The 13,949-nt window shown below is 44.4% G+C and overlaps 1 protein-coding gene across 1 annotated transcript in view; it reads left to right on the forward strand.

The window, feature by feature from the left end:
• The window catches only part of LOC137643973 (large ribosomal subunit protein uL11-like), a 265,311-nt gene that overhangs the window by 159,714 nt on the left and 91,648 nt on the right, over positions 1-13,949 (forward strand). The gene's annotated exons all lie outside the window — the stretch shown is intronic.

Raw genomic sequence — 13,949 nt, forward strand, 5'->3', positions numbered from 1 at the left:
ATAAGGTTAGGAAGGAAGGAGGAGAGCACAGTGAGGAAATACTTAAACTCCTACCTATAATATAAAGCTAAACCTTATAATTAATAACAATCACAAATCCAACAAAAAAACCCATTCTCCACACGAAAAGAAACTAATAAAGTATAAATATACTGTATATAAATGATACAAAACAAATAAACTCTCCAATTATAGAAGGAACAAAGTATTTACAACACGGCAGGCGTCTCCTGGTGCTAGGCTAATATTTAAAGCCTCAGGGAACTCTGGCATAGATTTCCGGCAAAATAAACAGTCACACATCAAAGCACTGCCTTCAAAGGGGGTACTGGAGAACAGGTAAACACGAGGCATAGGCACAGCAACGTCCTCTCAAAAATTAAATGGCTAGAAAATTATTACCTGGATTCAGTCTTCCAACATGCCTCCTCACGAGCTATCAAGCTCCCCACACAGCTGCACTGACGAAAAGACGTACTGCAGAGGTACCCCTCCTGCGTCCGCTCGACCGAGAACAAATCCTGGACAACGGCCTGAGCCCGCAGGAAGTCCACACCCAACACTAGCCAAGTCAAGGCTGAAAAGCTCAGATACACCGTGGGTGGCAGTTCCTGAGCAAACAACCCTTAAGGTAATTCAGAGGATCCAAGATGAGGTAATCCAAATAACAGCTGCAGTAAAAAGATGTGGGAGGCATTCAAGTCTAGCCCGAACTGTCTTTATCCTTCTCTCCTGGCGAGGAAGAAAACATTCTCCCCTATGACGACAGTATAAACAAACTGACAGAGAAACTGCTAGTCGAACTCCATAATCTTTGGCAGCTTTGATAAAGAATACAACAGTTGGGGTTAGTAATACATATTATAATTCATACTAAAATACCGGAGAGGAGGCCAACAAATGTCTCTGGCAACACTGCCTTGTCAAAACTTAAACTTTAAGATTACAGGTATTACGGTAATACCTAATATATATATATATATATATATATATATATATATATATATATATATATATATATATATATATATATATATATATATATATATATATATATATATATATATATATATATATGTGTGTGTGTGTGTGTGTGTGTGTGTGTGTGTGTGTGTGTGTGTGTATGTATATATATACAATATACATATTTATTGTTGAAAGAGTTCACTTGTAAATACTCACTAGAATTTCTTGTTCATTCTGGATATAAAACAATCACGCGAAACGAAAGTGAATATATATCTCTAAAAGTAAACCTATTGCAATGAGATATGTGCACAACTGATAACACTTTATTACTCTACAAATATTATTCAATCACTTCTGAGAGTTTGTAAATCATGAGACATATTCCTGCTGAGGGAAAACATTTATCATATTTGAAAACATTTCGTCAATGGAGATGCCTCAGCGGGGCCTTGGCCAGTGGGTGGGCACCTGAGTGGGCACAGGATTCTCATGGGTGTCCGCCCTTAGCTACGCCACTGATCAAAAGAGTTTTGAAATACGCTGATATTGATTAAATCTGTCCTCGTACAAACGAGTCTAGCAACATTAATTTTAAAATTAACTTATTTTCCCTTCTCTGTTTATTAAAATCGTGGATCCAAACTCTTGTATAATCCATTGTTCAGTTTAAAACAAAGATTTACAATCGGAAGTAATTTCCTACTCAAACACTATCGTCACGTTTGCGAGGAAGGCTATCTTTGACTGCTGGGAGTGAGGAGGCAAGAGAGGTGTGGCGGTTCCAGTGTGGCCACGAAACATTTTGTTGCTGGCCTGCCGCCCAAGTCATATGCCTCTACCGTGACATTCATCGTGCTCCATGGGGCCGAACCCTAACTGGTGATACAACAATTACCTTTGGAGAACAGAGGCTCCCTTTTCAGCTGTTGCTCTTTGATGGCAAGACTCGATGTGCTGCCCAGTATTGCCAAAATGTGAAATTTTGATGGTAATGACGGAAAAATGGATCTACAGAGGGATCTCCATCATTTCAATTTCCGATTTCTGCTTTAAACTACTCTGTCTGGAACGGTATATATTTCCGCATAGGTATCAAGGTTGAAAAACTATTTTTCTTGGGCATATAAATCTGTCATATATTTATACTATGAAGTCTATGTTTTTGTACTTGTTGATATGTTTTGTATTTTGAACTGAAACTAACATAACAAAGTATAGGAATTGTGATTATATATAATTAATTTGCAGGATGTTTTTATAACTATAAATTATCATTAAATATCATCTGAACAGTTAAGTTGATATTTCATTAAAACATCATAATTTTCCAACAATCATACTTTTTTTTAACCATCCAAATAGGTGTCAGAAGAGCAGACTCCTGCAGCAAGGGCTAGTCACAACCAAAAAACCTTTCCTATCCCTGCCTGTCTTTTCTTTTCTCAAACTAATTCTAACATTGCGTGACGGTGAGGGTCTGCCCCTCTCTTTTATTCTTCTCCTGTACTTCTCTTTCTCCCTTTTTCCTTATTCTTTCCCATCCCGAATACCTGCCTTCGGGCTATAAACTGGATTGTATCCAGGGGTACTCTTTCTTTCCCTACATTCCCCACTTCCCTATCCTTATCCAATCCAATTTTCCATCACATGTGTTCATTCTTCCTTTCCCCATATTCCCCACTTCCCCATCCTTATCCAATCCAATTTTCCATCACGTGTTCACTCTTCCTTTCCCCATATTCCCCACTTCCCCATCCTTATCCAATCCAATTTTCCATCACATGTGTTCACTCTTCCTTTCCCCATATTCCCCACTTCCCCATCCTTATCCAATCCAATTTTCCATCACATGTGTTCATTCTTCCTTTCCCGATACTCCCCACTTCCCCATCCTTATCCAATCCAATTTTCCATCACATGTGTTCACTCTTCCTTTCCCCATATTCCCCACTTCCCCATCCTTATCCAATCCAATTTTCCATCACATGTGTTCACTCTTCCTTTCCCCATATTCCCCACTTCTCCATCCTTATCCAATCCAATTTTCCATCACATGTGTTCATTCTTCCTTTCCCCTTATTCCCCACTTCCCCATCCTTATCCAATCCAATTTTCCATCACATGTGTTCACTCTTCCTTTCCCCATATTCCCCACTTCCCTATCCTTATCCAATCTTATCCAACATGAGTTCGAAAGTGAAATTAATAACTTAATAAAAAAAAATAAAAACATTCAAATTAAATCGATTTGACGAGTAATCTTTCATAAGAGCTATTAATGTTAAAGATGAAATTAACGTTTGTTTTCATCTTGACAATTATTGTCAGCTGCATTTCATATGCGTGGGGTGCGGAAGTAGAAATTAAGTTTACAAACGCAGCAGTTTAAAGTCCACATTCCTTACTAGGGTTAAGGTGAGGTATACCTGTATGTCACTTATAGTGGGGTGGGGAGCTCTGTGCTACACGTGTTTCATAGCTCGTACACAGTAGCCTAACGGTTTTGATAGTTATCTAATCACTCGTTCTTCCCCGCACTATATAGCCTAAACTTGATAGTTCGTGACTAATTTTTATTTTTTTTTTTATTTTTGTGACGTTCTTGCTCGCAAGTCTTATATTCAAGCTCAATGTCTGTTTGATAAAATTCAGTTGCATTTACCTCGCTTTTCAGTTATCCCCTAAGTGACGTTTCGTGCAGTACTAACGAATGTGGAAATATCCACGTCATTTAAGAAACTAAATATGGAAATGAATAAGCATATAAACAAAGAATATATATATATATATATATATATATATATATATATATATATATATATATATATATATATATATATATATATATATATATATATATATTCAAATAAGCCATATATATTTTTGATATATTAATGTCTGGATTCTCTTAACAACCTCGGGATCACAGACCCAGGCGAAATCTCACAAAGACAAGAGCTTGGCTCCGGCCGGGAATCGAACCCTGGTCGGCAAGCTTATATAGACAGTGACTAACCCACTTGGCCAAGTGGGTTAGTCACTGTCTTTTTGGGCTCAAGCCATGGCGTCCTGATGGAAGGTTCCTGTTTGGTAGCTTCCTTGGGTATAAGACTACTAAGATATTCCCAGAGAATTTAACCACAGGTTATCACAGAATTCTAACTTCTGGAGCGAGTATCTCAAAGGTTTCCCTTTAAGACATCGTAATACAACAGGGGACACGCATGTCTGAACGTGCCACATAGCTATCTCCACCCCGAACAGAGTTAATGCTTCGGTGTGTAAGGACTGAGAATAGCTGGGAGCCGTTCCACAGCTAATCTCACTCGTGGCTACTACTGATACTCGAGACGTAAACAAACGGACGCCATTGCTCTAATGACGTCACGCGCGTCTTTATCCTTTGTTTAGTAGCTGCCCTACTTAGACGGATTTTCCCTTGTGTTAACTTTATCGCTTTGCATCTTCGCTATGTCGTTACCTTCAGCCTCGCCTTCTTCTGGAAAGTTGAGTACAAGGTTCCAGTATTGTTTAATTAAGCTCTGGCCGTAAAGTAAATATTATTTTGCGAAATAATTGATGTTTTGTGGCAGAGCTGTGCCTCTACCGGACCCGCCATTTTATGGCGTCGTTGTTGTTTTGCATGTCTTATTTAGTTAGCCACAACAACGCTTCCGGCATTATATACTAATCGAATACATTAGTTTATTTAGTCTTCATAGCTAGGAACTTTTATATCGTGTTTAGACGCTTTTTATCGGTCATCGATTGACCTCATACCAGTCGGCTTCTATAGCCCCCAGGCCAGGAGCCTACATACAAGTGTTCATGCATGATTTATTAGTGATCCTAGACTAAGTTATGAAGATAGTGGCATTATTATTTTACAATACTTTTGACTAGTGATGCAAATGTTTTCGCCTTCAGGGACCATATAGGGGATAGGCTAGTCAGTGATTCTTTCTAGCCTAACCTAACCTTAGGACCCCTATATGCTTCCTTCATCCCCTGCCTTGGCATTCCCTCTATTTAGCCTTGATCCCTTTTCTGAGTAAAGGGATTAATTGTCTAATAGAGTATTTTATATCGCCTCTCAGTCCTCCCTAAAGGAATGAACCCCCTTTAGGATTGCGTCTGAGAGTGAGGTTAGGCTAGCCTACCTCTATGGCTAGGATAGTCTATGACTTTCCTGCGATAGCGATATGTCTTCTTCCTTGCCTAGTTCAGGACTTTTAGCCCTGCTCTAGGTCGGGTTAGGAAGGTTTTTCTGTTCCATGCTGAAACTGTACTATTGCACCGTTTTAGCCGATCAGCCTGATCTTAGGTTAGGGAGTGTCCTCCCTTCCCTTAGTGGCCGCTCTGGTACAGAAACCCTTCCTGGGAAGACCTCTCTCTTCTCCCTCCCCACCTATCTCTTGTATAGCCTAGCCTATGCTTAGGTTAGTTTATACTCATCTGTCCCCTGTCCTACAAATCCTCCTTAGGGTGGATGAGTAGGGCTACCCGAGCTTCCCTGTGCAGTCCGCTCTGGTACATATACCTTCATAGTGTCCTATAAGGTTAGTTACTAGTGTAGTTCTGCATAGGGGAGTCTCCCCCCCCCCCCCTCGTGGGTGTTCCCTAGCCCTCCCTTGGGCTACCTGCTCCCGGTCCCTAGTGACCCCTGCTTATGGATGTTAGAGCCTGTCTCTATCATGGGTACACCCTCTCAGGGAGGGGGAGGGATGTCTGGAACCCTGACGGTACTTCCTGCATTCCTTCCCCCCTCCCCCTGTCTCTCTATCTATCCGGGTGCCGGTCTCTTGCCGCCTCTACTGTCGGCAATACCTGCCTCCCTCTTGGTGACTTCCATACCCTTGCCGCCAGCCCCCCGTGTACCGAGGGACTGCCGGCTGCCGCCGGCTACTACCGGCAGCTCTCCTACTCCTATCTAATCGTCCGCTTGCCGGTCGATCACCGGAGTGCCGGCATATACTGCCGGCAACCCGATACTACCTGTACCATCCTTATCCCAGTCACCAACCTGGCATCCTCCGGCTGCCGGAGCCGCCGCTCCTTGCCGGCGTGCCGCCGCTGTGCCGGCGGCCGCCATCCTGGTATCTAACTGACTTTTGAAAATTGTCTGTTCTAATGCCAGAATCTATGCTGGAGCAAGCTCCGGCATGCCGGCGGCTTGCCGGATGCCCCGGAGGCGTCAAGAATACTTGCACCCCCTCACTGTAGCTATCATAAGACTAAGATAGCCCTACATAGCAAATAGATAAGCTGCTTTGCTTTTAAGATCAGTACCTGGTACTGCTTTATTAGTGATCATGCTGTCTCTTTGCATTCTTCTAATTCCAGCATGCTATGTGCATCTTAGCACGGCTGGTTGCCAGAAGCAGTTACCTTATGAGGCCTTCTGGCTCTTAACTGGGAACCGAATGAATTCGATCCCAACCTTGTCCTTGGCTTTCCATGGAGTTCCAATATAATGGGAATCCTAGGAAACTATATCCAATGATCTCGGTCATTTGGATTATCCCAGGACCAAGCTTATGGTAACCAGCCGGGCGAGATGCATGGAGCGTGTTCTCCTTTACTGTTTTCATTCTCTATGCATCACACCTTCTTAAGTTAAAATTAATGATTAATATTAACTTAGTTTAAGAGCCATTCCTATGACTCCCCCATACTCATTTTCTCTTTCTTCCACAGGAGGAGCAGATGAAGTGTGACTTCGCCTTCTGCGCTGTGAAACGCCCGCAGTTTTACGGGCATACGGCTTGTAGGACTCACGCCCCTTGTGCAGACAAGAAAGGGGATTTGAAGTTCTGGAATCCACTGGATTGTACGGTCTGCCAGGCCCACCTAGTTGAGGCCTTCCATAACCCTCCCTCAGCGGAGGTTAGAGACATTTCTCGCGAAAAGCTGCGCAAGTGGGTGCGTGGCTTTCAGAAAAATGCTACCGGACCGTACCTGGCCACCGAAGAACTGAGGTCCCTGTTGTTCCCTAAGGCCTCCCCTGACTCAGTGGTTCCGAAAGACGCAATCCCCACTGTCCAAATTACGGTGGAACCTGATGTGGTCATGGCTCAGTCCATGCATGAGTGTCGATTAGATTCCGAGGATGATGAGCAGATCTCTGACGTCTCGGAAGACACGGAGAAGACGCTTATGGCTCAAGGAGCCGAAGAGGACGAAGACAAGGTGGAATACACCGAGTCGGAGCTTGGAGCTCCTCCCTCATCCATCCCTCCGCCTACTCCTACACCGACGGATGTGTCCATTCCGTCTACCTCCTCGACCCCGGATCCCTCTTCGTCTACCCAAGAACTGATCCGGCTGATTAGAGCTGTCATGGACGACAGACTGAAGGAGAACCAGGAGTCCATCAGGTCAATGATTGGATCCAGAGAACCGAAGAAGATTTCGGTTAAGGATCTCCCAGCTTGCTCTCATGCCAACCCGTGGAGGTATGCAGAGCATATGGTTATTGCGACCGGCAGGATCTTTGTTAGTGACAAGATTGGCACGGTCCCGTTGGAAGATGTGGAGTTCTTCCCAAGCTTCGAGGCCTACCCGGACTGTTACGTCCGGCTTCGTTCTGAACCTGCCTCGAAGGAGGAGACCGAACCTAAAGAAGAGATAGTGTTCGATCTCGCAAAGGCCCAGGCTATGCTAGCCTCCGCATTTAAGAGCAGGGGCTTTACCTGCTCTAAGCTTCCTGCCTTGAGCAAGAAGCATCCTACTTATGTCGCACCTGACACTGCGGTTCTTCCTTTCCTGGAAAAGGCCTTAGCTGCATGCCTTAAAGCGGCGGAAGAAGGAAAACCCTGCCCTGCACTGGAGGAGTGCAGACCCTTCTCCATCGTGACACCCCCTGACACTAGACAATGGAAAGATGTTCAACATACTTTCGTCGTGGGTAGGCTCGATCCTGACGTCGCCGGACGTCAGTTTAATGAGGACCTCCCTAAGCTCAATGATCACCTCCTTCGCCGGGAACAAGACACGAAGGAGAGGCTTGCGGCATCTCTTTCTCATCAAGTCCAACTTGAAGTTATGGCCTGTGACACAAGAGTACCTGATCACTACATGGTACTAGCCAAATCCCACTTACTTACAGTAATGAAGGACTTGTACCATTTCATAAAGGCTCGTAGAGCCTGTCGTGAATTCGTGTTTGTCGGTGCCACCGTGAAACACGAACCCCGGAGGCTGATTTCCTCCAACATCTGGGGAAAGCACCTGTTTCCTTCTGACCTTGTCAAGGAAATAACTGACAGAGCCGCCACGGAGAATAGGAACCTTCTCCACAAGTGGGGCATGTCCAGAAAAAGGAAACCCTCTCAGGACGATGGACCTCAGCCTAAGAGGAAACCTCAGAAGCCAAAACCCCAGCAACGTCAACAACGACGTCAGTTTCCGGGACCCGCTACCTCCCAAGTGGTTGCCCAACCACAGCAGACCTTTCAATTGGTCCCCCAACCGGTGTTGTCACAGTCACCGGTCTTCACCCCTGCCTTTGAGCAGCCATCCACTACCTTTCATGCCAGAGGTAGAGGCTCGTCCAGGGGTGCAAGCAGAGACGCCTCTCGTCGTCCCTCCAGAGGTAGAGGAGGAAAGGGAGCTAGCGGCCGAGGCAACAAGTCCTCGGGACACCAGAAGCAATGAAGTGCTTCCGGTGGGAGGAAGACTCCGCCAATTCCAGGATCGTTGGACCTTCGATCCTTGGGCACACAGCATCATCAAGAACGGTCTAGGCTGGAGTTGGGTGCAACCACCCCCAATCTTCCAGCGGTTCTTTCAACAATCGACCCCCATTCTGGAAGAATATGTTCTAGACCTCTTGAACAAGAAGGTGATAAGGAAGGTAAAGTCCACCAGGTTCCAAGGGAGACTGTTTTGCGTTCCCAAGAAGGACTCAGACAAGCTCAGAGTCATTCTGGACTTATCCCCCCTCAACAAGTTCATAGAGAACAACAAATTCAAGATGCTGACGCTTCAACAAATAAGGACCCTTCTGCCTCAAGGTTCCTACACGGTCTCTATAGACCTGGCGGATGCCTATTGGCACATTCCAATGAACCATCATGCTTCCTCCTACCTAGGATTTCGACTCCAAAGGAAAAGCTACGCCTTCCGGGCCATGCCATTCGGCCTCAATGTGGCCCCTCGGATCTTCACAAAGCTGGCGGATGCCATAGTACAACAGCTCCGCCTAAGAAACGTCCAGGTGATGGCCTACCTCGACGACTGGCTAGTCTGGGCTCCATCGCCCGAAGAGTGTGCAAAGTCTTGCGACGAAGTTACCCAGTACTTAGAACACCTGGGATTCAAGATCAACGAGAAGAAATCTCGCCTCTCTCCAGCTCAGAAGTTTCAGTGGCTGGGAATCCACTGGAATCTTCAGTCACACCGCCTTTCCATCCCCCAGAAGAAAAGGAAGGAAATAGCAGGGTCTGTCAAGCGACTACTGAAATCCAAACGCATTTCAAGACGACAGCAGGAACGAGTTCTAGGCTCTCTACAATTCGCCTCAGTGACAAACCCAGTGCTTCGCGCACAGCTAAAGGATGCCGCGGGAGTCTGGAGACGATCGGCATCCATCGCTCGAAGAGACCTCAAGAGACGGCTTCCAAACAGACTTCGACGCCTCCTAAAGCCGTGGTCGGAAGCAAAGGCCCTGAAAAGGTCCATTCCTCTCCAACACCCTCCTCCATCTCTCAACATCCACACGGATGCCTCACTGGAGGGCTGGGGAGGTCACTCCCACCTGAAACAAGCTCAAGGGACCTGGTCTCCACTATTCAAGACGTTCCACATAAACATCTTGGAGGCCATGGCGGTCCTTCTTACTCTGAAGAAGTTATCCCCGCCGCCCTCGATCCACATCCGTCTAACCCTAGACAACTCGGTGGTAGTTCGTTGTCTCAATCGCCAGGGCTCAAGATCGCCCCAGATAAATCAGGTGCTTCTCCCAATCTTCCGTCTGGCGGAGAAGAAGAAGTGGCACCTGTCTGCAGTTCACCTACAAGGATTCCGCAACGTGACAGCGGATGCTCTATCTCGGACAAACCCGATAGAGTCGGAATGGTCTCTAGACGCAAGATCATTCTCCTTCATCTCTCATCAAGTCCCAGAACTTCAGATAGATCTCTTTGCAACGAGCGACAACAATCAACTTCCTCTGTACGTAGCCCCGTACGAGGACCCCAAAGCAGAAGCGGTGGACGCCATGTCACTGGACTGGAACAGATGGTCCAAGATATACCTGTTCCCTCCCACCAACCTTCTGTTGAAAGTCCTCTCCAAACTGAGAACCTTCAAAGGGACAGCGGCCCTAGTGGCTCCCAAGTGGCCCCGGAGCAACTGGTACCCCCCTGGTCCTGGAGCTGCAGCCCAAGCTGATCCCTCTCCCGGGCCCAGTTCTCTCTCAACAAGTACAGAAGTCGACTGTCTTCGCTTCATCATCGAAAATCAAGGACCTTCATCTCATGATTTTCTCTCCCTTGCCGCAAAGAAGAGGTTTGGGATCTCGAAGAAAAGTCTAGACTTCCTAGAGGAATACAAGACCGAATCCACGAGACGGCAATATGAATCATCCTGGAGGAAATGGGTCTCCTTTGTTAAAGCAAAAAATCCTAAAGAAATCACCATTGATTTCTGTATGTCCTTCTTCATTCACCTTCATGGACAAGGATTAGCAGCCAACACGATTTCAACCTGCAAATCGGCTTTGACTAGACCAATTCTATATGCTTTCCAAATTGATCTGTCCAACGACATCTTTAACAAATTACCAAAAGCATGTGCTCGCCTACGCCCAGCACCCCCTCCGAAACCGATCTCCTGGTCACTAGACAAGGTGCTCCATTTCGCCTCCAACTTGGACAACGATTCATGCCCCCTCAAGGATCTGACTCAGAAAGTTATATTTTTATTTGCTCTCGCCTCGGGAGCTCGAGTCAGCGAAATAGTGGCATTATCAAGAGAGGAGGGACACATCCTGTTTGCTGATTCAGGAGAAGTGACCCTCTCCCCTGATCCGACGTTTCTCGCCAAAAATGAATTACCCACCAAAAGATGGGGCCCTTGGAGAATATGCCCCCTGAAGGAGGATGTCTCTCTATGTCCAGTAGAGAGTCTCAAGGTCTATCTTCGCAGAACTTCGAACTTTGGTGGAGGCCAACTCTTCAAAGGAGAAACATCGGGCAGCGACCTGTCACTGAAACAATTAAGAGCGAAAATCACCTACTTCATTCGCAGAGCGGATCCGAACAGTACACCCGCTGGTCATGATCCTAGAAAAGTGGCATCTTCTCTGAACTTCTTTCAGAGCATGGACTTTGAGAGCCTTAAAAACTTTACGGGCTGGAAGTCCTCGCGAGTTTTCTTTAAACATTATGCGAAACAAGTGCACGAAATCAAACATTTTGTGGTAGCCGCAGGTAGTGTTATGAAACCTGCACCTAACTCTGCGTAGAACAGTGAGTTACTTGGGACTCTAACTCTTCGGGTGCCTATGTTGACCCTCGAGTGATTCATAGTGATGTCTAAAAACACTTAGTGCTTTTATAACTGTTCTTATCCCAGGTGAAATGTCATAGTGTCACACAAGTGCCGCATGCCTTGAGCATGATGTGTTGTTTAAAGACTTACGTTCCTCGAGAACGAGTACCTACTAATCCTGAAATTCCTTTTCAGATTCAAGAGCAAGCCTTTATTTCTATGTACATTATTATTACTGTAAATGAACTTTACTTTTGCTGTAAATTATTTAATTTCTGCATTGTGAAATAAAATTTCTATTTTATTACTTATGCGTCTCTTTCAGCTCCTACTTACTATGAAATACATACTGTCATAGTTTTATTTACTCCTCCTTTATGGTCATGAAGAATTTAAGATGTCTAATCCTAAATTATATTCACCTTGTCTCAGTAAGGTTCCTACACGAATACTTACTTCTGATAATCAGGAGATGAACTCTATACTCAGTGCCCAACCACCACTGACCTACTTCAGAATGTTCCTATACAAATATCAAACATTCTGCTTCATCTCTAAGCTCTTAAAAGTTCTTCTGTCAAGATGAATAGCCCTTCAATACCACTTTGACGTCGGCATAGCCCATGGGAACTTCCTACCAATGGGGGGCAGGATACTTCGTTCCTATGGTTCTTACCTAAGATTACTTTGCTGTTTTGTCAATGCCTAGGCACTTAACTTTGGGGGAAAATCTACCACGACACATTGATTCTCTGGTACTCTTCCATCAGGACGCCATGGCTTGAGCCCAAAAAACGGATTTTGAGCGAAGCGAAAAATCAATTTTTGGGTGAGATAGCCATGGCGTCCTGATGGACCCTCCCTACTACTTCGTTCAGTTTGTTCCCACCCTACACAATTGTATCATGGTGATGGGCAGCAACTGGCGCCAGGATAAAGACGCGCGTGACGTCATTAGAGCAATGGCGTCCGTTTGTTTACGTCTCGAGTATCAGTAGTAGCCACGAGTGAGATTAGCTGTGGAACGGCTCCCAGCTATTCTCAGTCCTTACACACCGAAGCATTAACTCTGTTCGGGGTGGAGATAGCTATGTGGCACGTTCAGACATGCGTGTCCCCTGTTGTATTACGATGTCTTAAAGGGAAACCTTTGAGATACTCGCTCCAGAAGTTAGAATTCTGTGATAACCTGTGGTTAAATTCTCTGGGAATATCTTAGTAGTCTTATACCCAAGGAAGCTACCAAACAGGAACCTTCCATCAGGACGCCATGGCTATCTCACCCAAAAATAGATTTTTCGCTTCGCTCAAAATCCGTTATATAAGCTTGCCGACCAGGGTTCGATTCCCGGCCGGAGCCAAGCTCTTGTCTTTGTGAGATTTCGCCTGGGTCTGTGATCCCGAGGTTGTTAAGAGAATCCAGACATTAATATATCAAAAATATATATGGCTTATTTGAATATGAAAAACACGTAAAAATGTGCAAAATTTATCATATATATATATATATATATATATATATATATATATATATATATATATATATATATATATATATATATATATATATATAAGGATAATGGAAATATTACACATAGAGTTAGGAGAACAAGACGAAAGAAAGCTTATAAAATGAGGAGGAGGAACAAGACGAAAGAAAGCTTATAAAATGAGGAGGAGGAGAGAGAGAGAGAGAGAGAGAGAGAGAGAGAGAGAGAGAGATTCGAACTGGGGGACCAGTTTCCCCAAGTTCGAGAGCCCTAGTGGAGTAACATTGCCAATCCTCCAACGAGTGCAAACAGAACCCCTACTTGTTAACTTTCTTGAAAATAACAAACCATTTAAATTAGAAGCTAAGAAAACAACTGCTTTTATCCTGTAGCAAACAACGATTTTATTGAGGCTATACACCTCCCTTGGCTGTCAGAGAATAGAAGACGACGAAGTTATGCATCACTACAGGACACTTCTGCATTTCATATCATTTTAATGACTTTTTTTTCATCTTACTATTTTGGTTTAGACTTTAATGTTAGATTTTTTTTTTTTTATAGAATCATTTGGTTTTCGTTTAGAAATTGAGGTGGTGTGAAATATCCAAATGCACCAGATGCCTTTATAAATTTTTGTATCACTACCAAAACCTTTTTAGAATTATTACGATTACCAATTTTGAAAATTAGTCATCTAAAACTACTAAAACTGGAACTTTCGTCTACTCCCAAATTAGATATAATATTTGTAGTGCGTAGCAACTCTTACGCTTCTCTCTCTCTCTCTCTCTCTCTCTCTCTCTCTCTCTCTCTCTTTTTTTTAAACCATAATATGATTCATTATAAACACACTTTACAGCAACTGTACCGAAAATATTATACAGGAGCTGGATTGAATTTGGGTAGATCATGGGAGGATTCTGGTAGATTTGGCTATTTTCCTCCGGCGTAGATTTTGTACATGATTTCTCAACGTAAATCCCTTCTAATTAT

The sequence above is a fragment of the Palaemon carinicauda genome, chromosome 7, assembly GCF_036898095.1.
Source record: "Palaemon carinicauda isolate YSFRI2023 chromosome 7, ASM3689809v2, whole genome shotgun sequence".
Lineage (NCBI taxonomy): Eukaryota > Metazoa > Arthropoda > Malacostraca > Decapoda > Palaemonidae > Palaemon > Palaemon carinicauda.